General features: G+C 39.0%; 1 long non-coding RNA gene across 2 annotated transcripts in view; it reads right to left on the bottom strand.

The window, feature by feature from the left end:
* The window catches only part of LOC143652456 (uncharacterized), a 302,503-nt gene that overhangs the window by 171,333 nt on the left and 109,536 nt on the right, over positions 1 to 21,634 (bottom strand). The gene's annotated exons all lie outside the window — the stretch shown is intronic.

Raw genomic sequence — 21,634 nt, 5'->3', positions numbered from 1 at the left:
AAAAAATGAACCCCAAACTGTCAAAAACTGTCAAATGTTGTAACCATTCCCTTTTGTTAAAACTTGAAAATTAGAATCGCTGTCCTTGACAAAAATAAAAAAAGGATGTACCTGCAAATGCCACAAAATATTTTAGCTGAGCACTAAATAGTATCCTGTTAAAATTACCCTGAGAAAAAGTGTTAGCTTCAGTACCTATTTTTACTGTGTTTGTATGAGATGCAATATGTGTATGTTCTTTTATATCTGAATATGTAATATAGGAATATAAAAAGCAAAATCAGCTGATAAAGTTGTAATGGTTAAAGGATAGGACTGAATCCATTCATGGGGAAATTAACCATAAGCAAACCTGATTTCTGGCTCAGAGAAAAGGTAAGCAATTTACCTGTGAGCTCCAGGTCATTATGAGACTGCTGATTTAAGGGAGCAGCCCAGTCTTCTAGGAACACAAGCAGCTACCTGCATACAGTACTGCTAAGTTTTTTCTACTATCCCATAGTTGGATATTTAATAATATGGCACCCATGCTAAAAAGTCAAGGACTATTATAACAATGTTGATTGTGTTGGGAAAAAAAAGCTTCCATCTTGATACATTGACCTTGTTTACTATTAATAGAAAAGTTCATGTTTTTGGACAGCTTCATTTTCTATGCAACAGATATGTCTGGGGAGCAATTCCGACTTTTAGGAACATTTGGAAAAGACCTGCTTTGGGTAATAATGAAAGTACACCCAGCCCATGTATAATGCAATATCTTACCTGTTTTCTTAATCTTCCCTAAGTATCTTCTGTATAGTAGGTAGTCAATGAACTACCTCTTGAAATGCTGAATGAATCAAATTAAGTAAAGAAACAAGATGCCTCACCACATGCATTATTTTACAATGATCCAGACATTTCATGTTCATGGATTGGTAGACTAAATATCAATAAGATGCCAATTCTACCCAAAATGATTGAAGGATCCAATGCAATTCCAATCAAAATTCCAACAACCTATTTTTCAAAAATAGAAAAGTGTAACCTTTCCCTTTTGTTAGAACTGGAAAATTCTTTGGAAGAGGCCCCAAACAGCCAAAAACATCTTGAAAAAAAAAGAATGAAGTTAGAGAACTCACAGCACGGCACTGGTACAAGGACAGACATAATGATAAATGGAATCAAATTGAGAGCTCAGAAATAGATCTTCATACCTACAGCCAATTGATTTTTGACAAGGCTGCTAAGTTCACTTAATTATGAAAGAATACTCTCTTCCAACAAAATGATACCGGGAGAACTGGATATCCATATGCAAAAGAAAGAAGGAGGATCTTTATGTTACATAATATACAAAAATTAATTCAAAATGGATGAAAGACCTAAACATAAGAGCCTGGATACTTGGGTCAGTTCCATTTTTTGGCAATATGAAACACCTAGAAGAAAATGCAGGTAGGCATGTTCAGTATCTTGCGTCATGCAATGCTTTCTTAGACTTTACACCCGACGCACAAGCAGTGAAAGAAAAATAAACAGGATCTCCTCAAAATTAAAAACATTTGTGCATCTAAGAACTTGATCATGAAAATGAAAAGACAACCTACTCAATGGGATAAAATATTTGGAAACCATGTATCTGATTACAACTCAGCAATAATAAGACAAGCAATTCAATTTAAAAATGAGCAAAAGACTTGAATAGGCATTTATCCAAAGAGGAAATACAAATAGCTATGAAAAAATGCTCAAAATCACTAGCTATTAAGGAAATGTAAATCAAAATCACAATGAGGTATTATTTCATACCCGTTGAAATGACTACTATTAAACAGAAAATTACAAGTGTTGGAGAGGATGTGGAGAAATAAGAACACTCATTCATTGCTGGTGGGATTGTAAAATGGTGCAGCCACTTTGAAGACAGTTTGGCAGTTCCTCAGGAAGCTAAATACAGAATTACCATACAACTCAACAATCCCGCTACTAGGTATATTCCCAGAAGAATTGAAAGCAGGGATTCAAACAGATGTTTTCACACTGATGTTGATAGTGGCATTATTCACAATTGCCAAAAGATGGAACTGACCCAAGTGTCCATCAGCTGAAGAATGGATAAACCAAATGCAGCCTATACATACATGGGATATTATCCAGCTGTAGAAAGGAATGAAGTCCTAATGCATGTGACAACGTGGATGAACCTTGAAAATATTGTTAGGTGAAATAAGCCAGACACAAGAAAACAAATAGTGTATAATTCTACTGTTATCAACCACTTATAATAAGCAAGATCATAGAGTTAGAATCTAGAATGTAGATTACCAGGAAATAGATTGGGGTTAGAGAATGAGGAGTTGATGCTAACTTGCACAGAATTTCTGTTTGGACCAATGGTAAATGTTTGGAAATGGACAGTGGTGATGGTGGCACATAATTTTGAGTATAATCAACAGCACTGAACTATCTAGATGAATGTGGTTAAAAGAGGAAACTTTAGGATGTATATATTATTGGAATAAAAATAAAACATAACACATAGAACTGTATAACACATTGAACTGTATTGTAGATGACAACTATAGTTAATAATACACTTATAAGAATGTTCTTTCATAAATTTTAACAAATGTCTGATGCTAATACAAGGTGTTAATAATAGGTGGTATATATTTTAAAAAGAATAAGTGAATTAACTAATGAACACTAAAAAAAAAAGCCACTGGGCCCCAGGAGCCAAAAAATGCTACAGTGATGGTCCATGAGCTAAATGAGACAGTACACCAAACATTTTAGAGTCTCTATTATTATTATTTGAGATTGACCCAAATGCAAAACTAGCTTTAAAAATACCCTTTGTGAAAACAAGTTCCGCTATTATTTCAATATTTTCTTCCTTCTTTTTAATTTTCAAAAAGGGTACTTTGTTTTCTTCATTTGAAGAAATGTCTGACCAGAGTCTGACATGTGATTCATTTCCCAAGATTTCTGGAATTCAAATTGTCTTGTGCTGAGTTTAAATTAACTCCAACACCACAGAGATCAGACCTGGTTCCAGAGGAGCCCCTGCATTGTGCCCCATGCTTTAGACCTGCAAATATTTTCTTTGTGCATTCATCTGCTGATGGACACTTGGATCAAACCACACAATGTTTAAAATGAAATTGAAGACAACACTGAAACGTAAGATTTTAGGGCCACTTCTCTCATTTAATAAATTTAACAACAATCTCACTTTATTTTACAGGATTCGTCCATGTAAGATGTAAACATTTGTTACAGATTCTAAGTCCAGAATATCCTAATTGGATATTTATTAAATTTCTACATCTAATGCTATATATTTTTATTTCAAATACATAGTACAATAGAGAAAATAAACACTCACATGGCCCCATCTCTCCAGATTTATAAATTTTTTGACATATTTGTTTTATATCTTTCTTTCTTTTCTATTTTAAAATGAAACATTACAGAATCAGTTGTTTCTCCCTGTGTATGTCTAACCTATGCAATTCCTCTTGTTCTTCCACACAGCTAATCAGTATCCTAAATGTGTAAATTAATTTTTACAGAAACGTGGAGACTTCAGATCGCTCCTATGCCAGATAAACCTTGAAACCAAGAGGTACCTGTCTTTCCAAGAACATCAACCAGTTTCATTCCTCTACCCCATAATGTTGACACCCCTTTTCAGCATGAAGAAGTTAAAATTGTCACTACCCAGTTTTCTGGTTTGAAACTGTTATGAACCCCAGGAAAATCATGTTCTTTTAATACTAATCCAATCTCATGGGGGCAGACCTATCTTTTGTGTGGAATCTATTGATTAGATTACTTCCATGGAGTTGCAACCCTACCAGTTCAAGGTGGGTCTTAATTAGTTTACTGGAAGTCCTTAAAGGAGCTCACAGAGAGAGAGAGAGAGGTCCAAGAACCAACAGAGAAGGCAGAGAGACAAACCAGACACAGCAAAGCTAAGAGATGAAACCCAGAGTTTGACTTTGAGAAGCTAAAGGAGAGCCCACAAATGCTTAGAAATAAAGTCACGGGAAATAGGAGCTGAGGAGCCATTTGAAACAAGAAGCTGAGAAAGTTCAGATACTTAGAGAGAAATAGAAGCTCAGACAGGAGACCCCTGGAACCAGGAGCTGAGAGCAATAAAACCCAGGAGCAAAGGGCCAGCAGACATTGCCATGTGCCTTTTCATGTGACAGAGGAACCCAGATGCTGCCTCTTGTTGATGCTTTAATTTGGACATTTTCACAGCCATAGAATTATAGCTTGTATCTTAATAAATTCCTTTTATAAAAGCCAATCCATTTCTGGTATATTGCATTCGGGCAGCTTTAGCAAACTGAAACACCCGGATATCCCTGAAGACAGAGAGAATGAGCAAACGAAGGAAGTTAAGATTTAACAAATGATTATGACTCATTATACAGATATTTCTTTTTGGTTTCTAGTGTATTGGAATAGCCAAAAGGAAATACTTGAAATTGTTCGACTATAATCCAGCAACCTTGATCTTTGATAATAATTGTATAACCATATAACTTTCATCTTGTGAATGTGTAACTCTAAAGCTCTTGTAACTGGTACCCTCTTTTTCCAGTGTATGAGTAGATGAGTGTATTAGTTAGGGTTCTCTAGAGAAACAGAATCAACAGGGAACACTTGCAAATACAAAATTTATAAAAGTGTCTCACGTGACTGCAGGAACACAGAGTCCAAAATCCACAAGGCAGGCTGCGAAGCCGACGACTCCGATGGATGGCCTGGATGAACTCCACAGGAGAGGCTCACCAGCCAAAGCAGGAATGGAACCTGTCTCCTCTGAGTCCTCCTTAAAAGGCTTCCCCTGATTAGATTTAGCATCACTAATTGCAGAAGACACTCCCCTTTGGCTGATTACAAATGGAATCAGCTGTGGATGCAGCTGACGTGTTCATGACCTAATCCTATGAAATGTCCTCATTGCAACAGACAGGCCAGCGCTTGCCCAATCAGATAAACAGGTACCACAACTTGGCCAAGTTGACATGTGTCCCTAACCATGACAATGAGTAATAAAAAAAAAGTCATGCATGAAAAAATAATAATAATAGGCTGGGAATATGGGGGGAAATACCACTATGTAAACTACGGATAATATTTAATAATATTGCTTTAATAATTTTTCATCAATTGTAACAAATGTAACTACTTTTAAAGAAATGGTAGTTATCATCAACAAAAAAAAGTGCCATCATCAATTGTAACAAATGTTCTTCACCAATACAATTGCTGGTGAAGAGGAGGTATATGAGAATGCTGTATTTTATGCATGATTGTTTCTGTAAACCCACAACTTTTATAATAAAAAATTAAAAACATATATAGTATGCAAAAATAATCTAGACAGAATAAAACATTGAATTATTACAAAATTCCTGAATGTAGTGTTCATAATTTGCAGGATGTTTTTGCATGTATTCATATTTTTACTAGGTACCCATGTAGCCACAAATAAATTCTGCACCCAGACAAACCATCAAACAAGTTTGAAAAGAAAAAATGGGCACATTCAGGAAACTAAGGCCTCAAAATATCACCTTCATTGAACTTTTATCAGAAAGCAACTGGAAGCTGATTTGCATCAAAATAAGAGAAGAAACTCAGAAATGAGTAGAAATAAGCTCCAGAAACAGGATCCAATACAGCAAACATGAATGGACATCCTAGAATGATGGATGGAAGATCCAGGATGACAGCAGGGAAGCAGGCCTAGAGCAAGGATTGACAGTCTATGGCAGGGGGCTATGGTCTATTAGTATAAATAAAGTTTTATCGAAACATAGTTATGTCCATTCATTTGTATGTTGTCTATAGATGTTTTTACACTACAACAGCAGAGTTGAGTAGTTACAGCAGAAATCTGCCCACAATAATAAAATATTTGCCACGTGATCCTTTGCCAAAAATGTTTACAGATCCCAACCCTAGCATACAATCTGCCCAATTTGTAACAGGAAGAAGAGCTACTAGAGGTAGTTCATCAAAATGAAAAAGAAAAGGAATTAATAGATTAACCTTAAAGTTTGTTAGTGCATTTAGGAACAAATTCACAACAGGTGCACAGAAGATTAAACAAACAAAAAATAATGATGCAATTTTTAACTCATGAGGACACCAAAAATTGCACAAGAAAGTGCTTGTTATTGTGGAACTCTAGGTAGCTTGTCTTTAAACAATATTTCATAGGCATGATCATGCAAACAGTTAATGTTGACTTAGCAAATTAAGAGGATGAAGAAAGTAAGTGCAAGGGGGCAGGGAGCAAAGTGAGAAAGCTAAATACTTATCCTTGGAGCATTATATTAATAGATAGTATCTAAAATTGAAAAGTTGAGAAATCAAGATAAATATAATGTTATTTAGAAATATGGAGGTAAACATCAGAATAAATAGGTGATCTTCATTATAAGACTTGTAGATCCATTTCCCTTTGTTAATGATGTACATTTGATTAATACAAAACATATCATTTAGAACAAGATGATAACAATGTAAGTATCAGTATTAGTTTGCTGAGGTAGGACTGGAGTGAATAGGTGAAGGGCCACGGAACAGGATGCCTAGATTTTCCATGTGTTGTTTTCTGTGGTCTACCTGCCCCCATTTTCAAACAATGTACAAATAAAGCTACATTAATAAATAAAGGAAAGAAGGAGGGAGAAGAAGAGAGGGAGCAAAGGGAGAGAAGGAAAGAACCTTTATTTAGAGAAATTAGGAAAAACAATTTTCTTGCAAATTGCCCCCACTCTACACTCCCAGATGTTTTTCTAAATCTGCTAAGCTTTCTGATCATAAAATGTAAGGACAGCATTGCCCTCTAAAAGTTTATAGTGTAGTTATTAAACAGGACAAAGATAATACATCATAAATTACAAGGAAAAGCATGTATGCATTAATTTATTCAACAAATATTTACCCACTCCATCCAGGACAGTGTTCTAGGTACTGGAAATAGAGTAAAAAAAAAAAAAAAAAGGCAGATAAAGTCCGAGCCCCCAAGGAACTCACCATCTACTGGGAAAGGTAGATGATAAATAACAAATGAGCAAATAGATATCAGATGGTGATAAATGCTTTGTAGAGAGAATCAGTATAGGGTGATGTCATCAGGGAAGGCTGCCCTGAGGAGGGGACATTTAACTGGGATTAGCCCATCAGGCAACTATCAGGAGCCAAGCTTTGCAGGCAGAGAAGTAGTTTATGCAAATAGTCTAAGAAGTGAGCAAGCCTGTGGAATAGAGGAATAGAAAGGATAAGATGCAAGAGCATTGCAAATAAATAACAAAATGAGGTTGGGTGGTCAACCAGTTGTCCACTCCGTTGTCTTAGCATGTAAATATCACCTGAAGAACTGTAACTGGAAGAGCCCAAGATAATGCACCTCTGGCCATGAGGGGTCCTACAAAATACCTTTGGGTTTTCTGCAGCCATCTGCATCACCTCCTCAGAGCCCCCAAACCAAGGTAACCAGGACCTTGGAAAATAGGGTCCTGATGACAAACCATAGGTTTCTGCATTTATCCCTAGACAAGAGGTCAGGAAACAGAACAGGATCGTACAGGCTGAGCAAGCCCCCTGAATTCTTAGATGAATGGAGGCAGGAGGCTCAGTCCCTGGAGAGGCTCAGCTTCCTGCTCATCTGCTCCTGGGGGGGCAGTCACAAGGGATTCATTTAAGACTTTAAAAACAAAGTGACGCATGATATGCCAAGCAGTTGATATATGGAAGGATGATCTAAGAGCTATCCCCACCCCACACCCTCAATTATGTGGACATTTTGTTATCCATGAGAATCCATTCATTCTTGATGGGTAAGAAGATTTTCAGCAACATGGAACTGAAAGAAACTCAGGAAGGAGTCACATGATCCGTAACTATTTCCCAAGAAGTTACTTTATAAAGAATTTGTTCAAAATTAGGTTAAGCAAGTGGCATGACTTCTTCTGAGAAACTAGATTGTTTTCCTGGGAAGAAAATAAGCCTCAAAGTGGCAAGATTTTAGTGAGGTAGCTTTAGATCTCTGTAGTAAATAAAAAGACCTGAAATCAGAGCATCATCATGTCCCTAAACCTATGCCTACTCTATCAGGTACCAGAAAAATCTGGGTGGAAAGGATGGTCTCCATCAGCTCAAGACCCAGTTCTGAAGTGATGGGGGTTTTGAACTATGCTTAGAGACCAAGGGTTGGGGAATTGTTCCTCTTAGGAGGAGCAGTGGAAGTACCTAAAAAGGGGAGTAGAGACACCAGGCAATAGGACATGAACATGCTCTTCAAGAGGACAATTGGGGATACGGTGGAAACACATAAGAGGAAGCAGATGGGTGATATTGATAGATGTAGATGAAGACATAGATGATATAGATGTATGTATAGATATAGATAATAAAGATACAAGCATATAGATAAATATGAATGAGAGATAAAGATAGAGACGGAGAGAGGGAGAGAGCTAGCATCCCCTAAATCCTAGGAAAGTGAGGCCTTTTCTTCCACTTGGTGTGGCACAAGGAAACATGTTAAGCCCATAAAGTTGAAACTTGGTCCTGCTTTGAGCAGTCCGTTAGATCATACTTTCAACTTGGCTGGTCAAGGACCCAGCCTGAAGACACTGCCCAGGAGAGGATTATGGTTTTTTCTCCTCTATTGGACAGATCCATGTGGGATGGGCAAGGGAGTACCAGCCAGCCCCTTGTGAATAAAGGGACAGAGAGGACAAGGGACTAGCAGATGACTCCCAGGTCATGAGACCCTCAGGTCTGTTTCTCTCATTATTCCACCCCCCACACTCCACCATGGTGTGAGGAGCATGTCCCGTACCACAGAAAGAAGCAGCCATTCTACAAACCCAGGTGACACCTTCCAAATTCCATACGCATAGAACAAACCAATCAGGATGAAGTTACAGACACTGAAATACTATCTTGATAACTTCCTACAATTCACTGAAGCCTGCTTCCAAATATATACAACTCTCAGTTGTATTTTAAATGATTTAGTTTACTAAAACATGATGAACTACTTTTAAGGAACCTGCATTTTAACTTAATGTAAGGTTCAACAGTATATTTTCTGTGGTTCAGTAATCCTGCATCGAAAACCAAATGATTAATTATCCCCAGTATTATTCACATGAATACCGTTGGTGCAAATCAATATCTACAAGCAAGATTGGTTTTATTTTAGAAAGAAGCACTGAAATTTGGGCAAATGTCAAAGTTGTAAGAGAATTCCACCCAGGAGTATGAATAATCTCTACCTTTTTTCCTGCTCCATCTTCATTTGATTTTCACAAGATTCCTATTTCAGAGGAGTTATGAGTATACTAGTTGTAGATCAATGCTAAAAAAGAAAAGGAACAGGAGAACCGCAAGGGAGGAAGTGATATCTAGAGGTAATTGGAACAGAAGTGGGTTTCCCCATGAGATGCTTTGTTTTCATTTTCTATCGATAAAACAAATCTGTAAATTTTCTATTGTCCCAGAGCAACAAAAATCAACGAAGAGTTATGTGTCACAACATATTTGAATACATATTTGACAATATGACTGCAATTTCAATAATTATAACTTTTTCCCTTCTCTAAAATGTCAGGTTTTTACATGGGTATATTTTGGGGGCACATGCCTGCCTCCCCACTCCAATGCACAGTTATGTTTAGCAGGTGAGGAAAGAAGTAAGAATCCCTAAGCCTTGCATTAAACAATGGAAATTTTACCAATCTAAAAGATTTTCCCTGGCCTAATGCTTTTCAGTAACCTGGATTTCCCCTGACAAGAGAAAACATGTATATTTATCATTTCACTAGATATCACATAGTTTCTCTGAGAATTTTTAGCATCCTACTTTTTTTGAGGAATGTTTCCCAAAATCAGAGAGGGTCAAAGCAAGTAGGATGAGCATCTGGCTCATAATTAGGGATGCTGTTTATACTAGGATGCTGCCCATATTTATATTTAGGATGCTATTCATTTTAAGTTATTTTGGAAGACAAATGGATACAAAGTGATGAAGAAAAACAGGCCATTTCTCTGGGCAACTCTGCATTGTCTGATGGGTCACATTAATGCAAGGAAAATTCCAAGCATTGGGTCAATAACTTTTGTTCACTTTCCATAAGTCAGTTTGGGTGATGTTTTTTTTTTCCACACACTTGATTCTGTTCTCATCTTTCACACACTGAAAAGTAATGCTGTCACAAAATAACAAGTATTTACAAACCAGGTAATATAGTGAAGGAAGTTGTAACTCCCAAAGACATTGTCTGAAAGATTGTGAAGGTCCATTCTGATGGAAGCATATGCAGGCAGGCCTTATGAAGATTTCTTTGAAGGCTTATTTGCTGCCAATCGATTAAACAAGTCATTTTCCTCCTTCCCTTGTCCCCAAGCCCTGCAGAGAATAATATCAGCATGGATTCCTGGCGTTCAAGAGATATTTGCTAAAAAAATAAAAAGGGTGGGCCACGGTGGCTCAGCAGGCAAGAATGCTTGCCTGCCATGTCAGAGGACCCGGGTTTGATTCCGGGTGCCTGCCCATGTAAAAAAAAAAAAGACAATAGATATTTGCTGTAACCATACAACAATGTCCACAGTTTGATTTTTCATGTACCTAGCCATTACTAAAAGAAATACAATTTGAGAGACAAGAGCCATAGCATCCTCAGTTCTAACACCATTCTGCCATGTTAGATCAAGTCCAGCAGCCTCCCAGAACTTCTCATCAAAACTCAGAAATATTTTCCAACCACATATCTGAGAAAAGACTTGTATCTAGAATTCACAAAGAACACTTTAGAGTTCATAAGAACAAGACCAAAAAAACAATCAAAAAATGAGAAAAAATATGAACAGGTAATTCACCTAAGATATATGAAGGCCTAATTAGCACATGAAAACATTCTTAACATTATTAGTTATTAAGGAAATGCCCATTAAAACCACAATGAGATATCATGTCACATCCACTAGAATGGTCTTGATGAATAAGGGAGGCAATAACAAATGTTGGCGAGGATGTGGAGAAATGGGAACCCTCTCATACTGGAAAACAGTTGGGCAGTTTCTCAAAAATTTAAACATAAAACTACCATATCACCTAGCAATTCTATTTCTAGGTATATACCCAAGAGAAATGAAAACATATGTTCCCACAAAGATTTGCACACACATGTTCATAGCAGCATTATTCATAATGGTCAAAAACTGGAAATAATATCATTGCTTATCAACTAGTGAATGGATAGATAAAATGTATATTTTATGGATAATATTAAAAGGAACAACTATTGATACACGCATGGTCAGAGATCAACATCATAAACATTATCCAAAGTGAAAGAAATCACAAGACACTATATATTGTATGCTTCCATTCATATGAAATGCTCAGAAATGGAAAATCTATAGGACAGAAAGATTAATGGCTTACTGGGGCTGAGGGTAGGAATGGGGTGTCTTAGTTTCCAAAATGCTGCCAAAATGTAATAAATTGGAAATGGAACAGCTTTTAAAAAGGGAATTTAATAAGTTGAAAGTTTACAGTTTCAAGCCTATAAAAATGTCCAAACTAAGGTATCCTGGGAGAGATACCTTAATTCAAAGAAGGTCCATGGATCAGGAACAGCTCTATAAGCTGGGAAGTCACATGACTGGCATCTGCTGCTCACATGCTCCTGGGCTACATTACTTTCAGACAGTTCCTGTGGGCGTTCCTCACTTTGCTTCTCCAGGACTGGCCTTCATCTCTTGGTTTCCCTTGCTTCTCTACAGATTCTGGCTTGCTTAACATCTCATGGCAATGTCTGCTGGGCTCCAAGCATCTCCAAACATGTCTCTGTTCTCCAGGTGTCAGCATCATTGTCAGTTCTGCTCTGAAGTTTCTGCCAGCTTTCACATTTCTGGCTCCCTCCAAAATGTTTCCCCTTTTAAAGAACTCCATTAAACTAATCAAGACCACCTGGAATGGGTGGAGTCACATCTCCGTCTAATCAAAACGTCACACCTGCAATTGGGCACTCCACGTCTTCATGGAGATAATCTGATCAAAATGTTCTGCCCTAAAGTATTGAATTAGGATTAAAAGAAATGGATGCTTTCACAAGATTGAATCAGGATTAAAACGTGGCTTTTCTGGGGTACATGATATTTTCAAACCAGCACATGGGGATTAACTGTAAATGGTCATAAGGAATCATATGGGTTGGGTGGGACTGAAATTATTCTGAACTGGCTTGATAGTAATGGTTGAAAATTTTTGCATACTTATTTTAAAACATTGAATTGTATAATTCAATGTGCAAATTTTTAATATCTAAAACACACCTCAATAAAACTTGAAGAAAAAGAAGGAGGAGGAGAAGGAGGATGAAAGGAGAAAGGGAAGGAGGAGGAGGAGAAAGAGAAAGAGGAAAGGTCTACAAGAAAATCAGACAGTAGTTGCAATTGCCCAAGCTAAAATTTCATAATTATCTCACCCTGTAGGCCGCAATAATGGTCCCCACTTTTTCACTTCTCCTTATACTCACGCTCTTTTGCAGGTAACTTTTCAGTGCACCCCCACTCTGTTTGGAGTATTCTGATTGATGCATTGACCCTGGGCTCAGTTATGTTACTCACTGTGGACTAATGAGGTGTTAGCATACATGTTGCTTAAAAAGTCCTTTTATGATTGGTTCATTTGCTCTTTCACTTCTGCCATCTCCATAGAAAGCCATATCCAGGTTATTGGCTGGTTGCAGGAGAAAGATACGAGACATGCACAGCAGAGCCAAGTCACCCCAGGAACCCCATATAATCTCATCCTAGATCATCCACCAATTCAACAACCCACAGATACATGAGCAAGCCCAGCCAAGCTAATCAAATCAGTTCAGATCATCAATGCTCATCTGGTGACTTATAACTGTAAACTATTTTTGGTTAAGTCCTTGAGCTTTGGGGTAGTTTGTTATGCATAATTATTGTAATAATAGATAAGTCATACATCATCTTTCTCCTTGACTTCTCACATCTAATCAATCACTAATTAGAGTTAGGGTTGGGACTAGAGATAGCAGTTAACATCAAAGTTAGTATTCTAACCCCTGAAATACATCTCTAGTCTATACCAACTTTTTTCCCTCTCCATGCCATTGCCTTATATCAGGTCATTGTCAATTACTGCTTGATCTATTTATACCTAGAAGATACAGCATTTTATCAGGAGGCAAATTCTGATCAAATGCCCTTAGTGACCAGAGAAGTAAGGCAAATGTGAAAGACCATGAGGGAGTGGAAAGACTGATCCATACACATATATCTATATACATTTGTCTCTAAAATAAAAAAACAGTTATAGAGGAAAACAAAAAACAACATATGTGGGGCTGCATACAGTTTATGCACTAGCAGTTCACCAGCTGTTTTCCTTAAGCTATTCCTCTTACTTATCATATCACTACAATAAAAGCTAGCATTTATTGAGTGCTTACTGTATACAAGGTTCTTCTAAAAGCTTTGCATGTATTTGTTTATAATATTTCACTAACATTTTTTAATGCAGACACTATCATGATACCCATTTTATAGACAAGGAAACTAAGTCATAAGAATTTAAATAATTTGATCAGAGTTCATAGTTGATTAGTGGCAGAAGCCAAAGTTCAACCCAGAAAGTCTGTTCCCAGAGCTTGCTTTCCCAGTTTGTGAGATCGGGTACCAGGGATTCAAAAAGACTATAACAATTTTCCCATGAACACACTACCAATTCCAAGCAGGAATCAGAATACTGGTCTGTTTCCACCAATGTTCAATTTTATTGTTACATTTTTGTGTCCCTTTGTTGCAACAGTTTTCTTACAGCCATCCATTCTTCAATCTCTTCCCTCTTCTGAGTCAAGCTGGGGAGTTTGTGTGGTTGTGATGAGATGTACTTGAGAGCAATGAGGACCAATTCCTTGAAACAACCATCCCTACTTTAGTGTCTGCTTTAAAACTTCAATGGCCTATTAACAACTTAAACTATAAAATCTGAAAGCCAAACAAACATACCTGCATCTGTTCTCTCTTTCGCTGAAAGTTCAATCATCATCACTGAACAAGGAATCCAGAAACCTGCTTTTTACATAACCATTAGATTTCTATACAGCATTGGACAACTGATATAATCTCTTTGGCACAACACTTTCCTCATCTGCTAAAAGAAGATATTGAACTAGCTTAATGATAATTAAATATTTAAAATATAATGCTAACTCTTCATTCAAAATAAGTCTTGTATTAATCCTAATATGTGCAACAGGCAAAAGTGAAGCCACCTTGTAAGGTGACGATGGTCCATTGACTTGGCCATTTCACTGTCATGCCCTGAGCCATAATACTTTCGTGTAGTGCCCTGCTCATTCCAGGAGATAATAGTATGAGAATTCTAGGGTTTCTGGGGCATAGTTTGAGAGCTCCTGTAATGATCTCATAGTACACTACCTGAACCAAAATTCCATGACACTAATATTTTCCTTCCGTAAGATGAATTAAGAACCAAAAGAGAAATTTTAGGATGAACAAATCCAAAGTCAACAATAGCTGTATTTATAACCTAGACATGAGCCAGTCCAGACTGCCTTCTTCATTATGGGGATATTTCAATGGTTCTATTGTTAAAAAAGCCTTTTACAAATGCAAAATGCTCATTTCAGAGCACTTTAATAGAATTGCAAATCCTCAACCTAAACAGCATCTTTCTTCTTCATCATCCATTTCCCTGAAATGCAGATGGTAGGTGGCCTCATCTGTATGTGCTGCACCAACAACATTCTTTGAATGGGGTTCCTACCAAATGAGTGCAGCCCTGAAATAGATGTGAAATCCACTGATGCAGCACACAGGGGAAAGTCACAGGAAGCCCTCATCAAAGACGAGCGAGTGCTCCAGAATTCTTGATTGTGCTCATTACCAATACACAATGCTGTCAAATTTAAAGCTGGAAATGAACAGTGTGTTCAGATATATTAATGTCTTCTAGAGGGTGGTGGGCTCAGAGGCAGACCCAAGTCACCCTGATGCTCTTTTAATACAGGTACAACTATCTCTAACTAGTAATTAGGTCTGCACCAAGTTGTGAATAGATTGCTAAAAGTTGTATCTGTTTTCTTCCAATGTATGGCTTACGTTAAGTCATGGTCATGTAGCCAGGTGAGAAACTATGAATTCTAGCAGGACAAGGTAGATGGACATAAGATCTGAAACGACATCTACTTCATAGGTAAGATAAGGATAGAGGTTGGGGGATGAGCTGTAGAGGGAGAGTCTGGCCAGAAGACAACAAATGGAAATTAAAATGTCTAGAAGAAAGCTACAATCCAAGCAAGCAATAGTACAGGATCCAGAAAAAGTCCAGAAATAGGTCATTCTGGAGTGGCCAGGCAGGTGACCACAAAGAAGTTTGTCAGCCATCTGAGTGCTTCCTGCAGGAATCCAGGTCCAGAAATGTGAGGGTTAAGTATATGTGTATAGTAGAAAGAGTAGGGGGCTCCATTTAAAAGAACAAGAGGGAACTTTAGTCCTACAGGTAATACGTAGGCAAAAGAAACAAGCAAAAGGAATAAGAAGAAACGTGGAGAAGTCTGATTCTAAAGCCAAGATTTTGTCCTAAGTACCTGAAGGGCCTGGATCCTAGCACAAGACCAAAGCACAATCATGGCAAGACTGATCTACAGTGAAAGAACCTTTTAGCATAAGACTAGTGCTTGAACCTGGGTCAGAGTGCACCTCCTGGTCATTAAAGAAAAAAAAAATGCCATAGGAGAAAAAAGACAAGGGGATGATATAGTCATTCATTCATTTATTCAACACAAAATATTGTTCACTTACCCTATGCCAGGCGCTCTCTGAAGCTGAGTATACAAAAAAGAACAGCTTACATGGGGCATATCATTGGCATTTAGGACAAAATAGTGGGCCCCATTTTTTCTAGGACATTTGTTTTACCCATCCCAAAGCCAAACTTAGCTCTCCTGAACTAAGCACCATGAAAATGCATGTTCAAGAAACCATACTTGGTGAGGGGCTGTATCAAATTTCACAAAGCACAGAACTACAACATTTAAAAGCATTCACCATTTTAAGTGGTAGCTGTTCTTTGTAAGTCCAGTATAGAGTATCTCATCTTTATTCTACTCTTTAGGGTTGATGTGATTGTTTTTTCACTTGTAAAGCCTGGTATGTGCAAGTAACTGTTCTAGGTGCTTGGACTACATCAACGGACAAAACAAGACATCATGAATCTGGCAATTCATCGGGTGAAACACAATAAGCATATTAATTGTTTGGGTTTCCTAGCTGCTAAAACAAATATGGCACAATTGTTTGACTAAACAAGAAGAATCTATTAGCTCACAATTTCAGAAGCTAGAAGGTTTACTTCCCAGGGTTGGTATTTTCCAACCAGCCAGCAATCTCTGGGTTCTTTGGCTTTTCCACGGAGACGGGTGGCATCTCCTTCTTTCTCTTCAGGGTTCCCTTGACTTCCAGCTCCTTGCTTCTCCTGTGGCTTTTCTTTCTGTGTCTAATTTCCTTGCTTCTAAGGACTTCAGCCACATTAGATTAAGGCCCCCCCTCATGCAGTTTGGGCACAACTTAGCTAATAACATCTTCAAAGTTCCTAGTTATAAATGGGTTCACACCCTCAGGACCAGATGTTGATACCTAAACATGCCTTTTGTGGGGGATATGATTCAACCCCCAATAATAACTAAATGCATTATATAGTATGTTTAAAGATACTAAGTTCTATGGAAAAAAAATAGATCAGGGAAAGAGGGGTCAGGAAAACAATAGGTACAGGGTTGAGGTGGAGTACAATATTTATTAATTGGGGGCTCCAAAGATTGGAGAAATCTCACCACATTGAGAAGGTGACCTTTGGCTAGATACTTGAAAAGTAGTGGAGGATTAAATGATGCAGTTATCTGGGAGGAAAGTGTTTCAGGGGAGGGAATAACCAGTGCAAAGACCCTGTGGTAAGAAAGTGCCTGGAAGGTTAGAGGTGTCACAGGAGACCAGTGTGGCCAGGGTAGAGGGGAGGGAAGGAGAGGAGCAGGAGATGAGATCAGAGTTGTAATGGGGGTTGGGGGTAGACAATGCTGGGTCTGAGAGACCAATGTAAAAGCATAGATTTGTTAAGCAGGAAATGGGGAGGCTTTGCAGGGTTTTGAACAAAGTGGCATGATCCAATTTCTGTTTTTATAACATTGTCAGCCTCACCCAGATCCCTTGGATTCTCCTGGTACCATTTACCTGGGCTCCTGGGGCTTTTGACCAAAGCATTAAGGACAGAAAGTGCCTTGGAATTTGCATCTCCCCTGAGTGGCCAGCCTAGTTCCCAGCCACTCTGCCTCAAGTCTAGGGCATAGCTTACACTTTAAATAACTCCTATAGGATCACGCTGAGGATGGGACTTTGTAATCACACCTTCACTTAGATTTTACCTCTTTCCTGCTCTGCTTTCTCTCTTCCCTTATCAGTTTCCCTAGGACAATTTTCTTAATAACTCACTGGCACCTGAATCATTGTTATCTTGGGTTCAGCTTCAGGGTAACCCAACCTAAGAGTTTTAAAGGAATTACTCACAGTATATGAATAGATTTGGGGCAGGGAGAGCAAACGGAGAGGCAGGGAGACCTCTTAGAAGTCTTGCAATATTCTAGCCAGGGTGTTGGCAATGGAGGAACGGAGAAGTGATCAGCATTGGGGTACTTTTTGAAGGCAGAGACATGAAGAAATATCCTGGTGAATTGTATGTGGGTTGTGAGAGAAAGAGAAATGTAAGGTTAATGCTAAGGTCATTGGTGGAGAATCTGGATGGTTGGGGATTTGTGGAGGAAGAAAAGGAGTTCAATTTTTGACATTAAGTTAAATTGCAATGTCTAAAAGACAATCTAGCAAAGTTAGTGTAGGCAGTTAGCTATTGTGTCAGATCAGGCTCTCCAGAGAACAGACAGAGTTGGGATTTCAAGAGGTTTATTGAGAATAACCCACATGAAAGATAAAGAGGGAAGAAACAGGATTTGGCATGGAGAAGAGCAAACAGTGGTGTAAATCTAACAAGGCTTGATTAACCAATGGGACTCTCTGTAGTAAAGATTGTCAGTTAGAGGAGTATGATGCTGGGCGGGGTTATCCAGGCCCAAGTATTCCTACCATCTTCTATCACTGGCTGGGTCCTGGTCAGCTCAAATGTTGCAGCAGATCCTGAAGGTGCTATAGCTAAATGCCAAAAGCTAACTCTGCTCCTTGCAACTGAAGGGCAAGATCTTTCATGAAAGGAGATGTGAGTAGTGTCCCTCCATGGCTATTGATGTAAATATAACACAAATGTTGGGAATTCAGGAAAGTGATCTTAGCTGGAGATTTGCCAGTCAGCTGGCTACAAGATTAAATTGAGGGTAGAAGGAGAGTGAGCTTAGATATAGAAGAAAGCCAAGGACTGAGTTACTCCAAAGGTAGACTTAAGAAGACAAACCAGCAAAAGAAAGTGATAAAGAGCAACTCATGAAGTGGAGCAAAACGAGGGAAGCTGGGGGTGTCTTGGAAGCCAAGTAAGGAGAGAAGCATCAGTGGCTGCTCATGGTGCAAGAAAGGAGGTTGGAGAACTGACCAAGGGATGGAAGAACATGGTGGTCCTTGGTGAGAGGAGTTTTGGTGGATATGGGGCCAAAGGCTGGCTGGAGCAGATGGAAGAATAAGCAGCGAGCAACTGGAGCTAGAGTGTACAAACAACTATTTTAAGGAATTTTGTTGCAAGTGGGGGAAGAGAAAATGGGAATATAGTTAGCTGAGGAAATGGGATTGAGAAAAGTTGATTTGGGTTGTTAGCGTTTTCAAAATGGGTGTGATAAAAGGGATGGGAGCAAAGAGCATTTTGGCACCTAGCACTGTGTTTTAACTCTGAAGAAATGCTGAGAAGTTGTGTGATGTGTATTTAACAAGGACAGGGGAGCCTGCCTTTCAACACCAGGCTTAATATAACCACTCAGACCAATTTTTTTTCAAGTCTGCATCTACATCCTTTGCACATTATAGTCAATCTCTAGGCTTAACTATTCTGAGGAGGACATTTGGGGTCAAGAATAAGGGAAGCCCCCATGCTGTCAATTTCCTATCATTCCTGAATGACGCCACCCACTAGTTTAAGCACCATTTGGCAAGGCAACAATCTGATAAAATGAAAAGCAGAAGGAAGATTATATCTGGTGGTGTGGAAAATGAAATAAAAATTCCTTGATTACAGTTCAGCACCTTTCACCTTTCACTTGGGAGCTTCCCAAGTATTGTTGAGTTTCAGTCCATTATGGAAATGCAGCCCCCTCTCAAACAAAGTCAGTGGCTGAGATGTAAGACAGAATATTATCCACCCAAGACTCTGAGCATGGGTGATCTAAAAGAAGGAAACTGGAATAATGGGGAGAATTTGGGTGGCTCCAGGGACCCATGGAGATATGTGCAGACGCTGGTCAAAGTCTCTGCCGTTAGTCACAGAAAGCCCTGTCCTAACCCCAGAGAGCAAGGCCCTTCACCATTGGACACAAACACAATCTCTCCCAAGAGTCCAAGAATAGTGTCTCAGCAATCCATCATCTCACTTTTCCCCACATTTATTCCCAGTTCTGGAAGCACACACCTGGATTGGCCCAGTCATCACCTATCAAACAGGCCTGATCAGAGCCAGAGTTGAGGGTGAGGATGAGGAGTAGGAAATTTAGGGTCATGCCCTTTCCCCTCCTTATAGTTTCCTTCTCTCTCTCTCCCTCTCTCTCTCTCTTCTCTCTCTCTCTCCACCCACCTATCTCTCTATCTCTATCGCTATCTCTCTCCATCTCTATATCTCTATCTTTATCTCTACTTCCATCTCTATCAGAGCATGTCCCCTCCCAATTTCCCAAATGGGAGAACCACAGATCATATCCAATTCCCAACTCTGCCTTACTACATCTCCCCCAAACCAAGCTTCCCCAAACATTGCACCTCATGACTTAGAGGTGACAAATATCCAATGCTTATGCCATCACTCTACTCCCTACCTCCCTCATAACCACCATACAGACCACAAACAGCAACAGTCAGCCATCATCTTCCCACCAATACTCAGAAATTTCCAGACATCCCTCCCGGAGAGCATCTCCATCTCTGTCTCTAGTCCTTCCCTGCTCTCTTCCCCAGTTACTATAGATACCTTGTTCCACACCCACATTGGTTCTCACCTTGATTAAAGCAAAGCCTTCTGCCTGGCCTCCTGCTTCTCTGATTTGTCTCCCTCAAGTCCCCCCACCCCCACCCCAGGATAACAAAAACCTCCCCTATAAAAAGTGAATAGAAACATGTCATCTCCCGGTTGAACACACTTTTGTCCTATCCATCTGTAGGATAAAGTTCCAGATCCTGAGCATGACAAGCAAGGTTGGTCCCCAGTTAAGCCCCAACTCCTGCCCCTCTTGCTTAGGGAGCAAGTTGCTTATCAATCCCTGTGCTTACAGCACTATTTTTTGACTCCATGCTCCTCCTCTCACCCTCAGCTCCCATCGCTTAGTTTCCACAGGCTCATTCTTCCTAACCTCAAAGACCCAACTGTGAGGTCCCTTTCTCTGGGATGCCTTTCCTGACCCTCAGATGCCCACAACAGTCTGAACTTACCTTTAGCATCACATGGACCACCCTGTATTACAATTACCTTGCCTAGATTCTGTTTCCCCCTTAGTCTGGGGACTAAGGCCAGAAACTGATTATCCTTTATCTTTACAGCTCCATGTCCTAAAGTAGTGTAGGGAATTAATAATGACAGCAACAGCAAATTAATCCTCACAACCCTACGAAGTAGGTATTCTCATTATCTTCATTTGATAGAGGAAAGAGCTGAGGCCTAGAAGAATTAAGTTAGTTGCTCAGAGTCAAGACAGTGATTTGACTCACAACAGTCTGACTTTAGAAAACAGGCTTTTAACTCTATGAATATGTGAGGATACACCTAAAAAAACAGGCACAGGATTGCAACACTGAACCTCCTGCCAGGCTCTTTCTACGATGGGTAACACCTTATCACAGGAGGGGAAAGACACAGTGCCAGGGGACTTGGGACATCACCTTTTGTCTTATCTCACCTACATCTAGCCTGCTGTCATGATGAGGGTTATTGAGAGACAAGACTTTTTGCTTTTCCCCTTCTGCAGTGTTGGATTTGGGTAGCATTTGCTCCTTCTCAATTTGACACAGAATACTGGATAGAACACACCTGGATTTGAATAGTATCCTTGGCACTCAGATCTCCACCAGCCCTGGATCCATCTGGAAACATTGACCCAAATCTTTTTTTAATAAAAGCTCTGTTTTCAATACAATGAAGGTTGTAATGGGAGAAAGGGAATATGTTGGGAGGTAATCAGCAATGGTAAAAATAGAGAAAAGTCTGTATAAACCTCAGAAAATGCATTTATTGCAGCTGGGCTTGAAACAGAGGCATATAATCTGTTACAATATTAATAAAGACTATTTTGCAAGATTCCTTTATAAACAGAAAAAAAAAATGTTTGATGGCCTGGAATTTAGCATGGTACCTAGGCACCTA

The sequence above is a fragment of the Tamandua tetradactyla genome, chromosome 12 (genome assembly GCF_023851605.1).
Source record: "Tamandua tetradactyla isolate mTamTet1 chromosome 12, mTamTet1.pri, whole genome shotgun sequence".
Lineage (NCBI taxonomy): Eukaryota > Metazoa > Chordata > Mammalia > Pilosa > Myrmecophagidae > Tamandua > Tamandua tetradactyla.
This window is presented reverse-complemented; position numbering and strand designations above follow the sequence as displayed.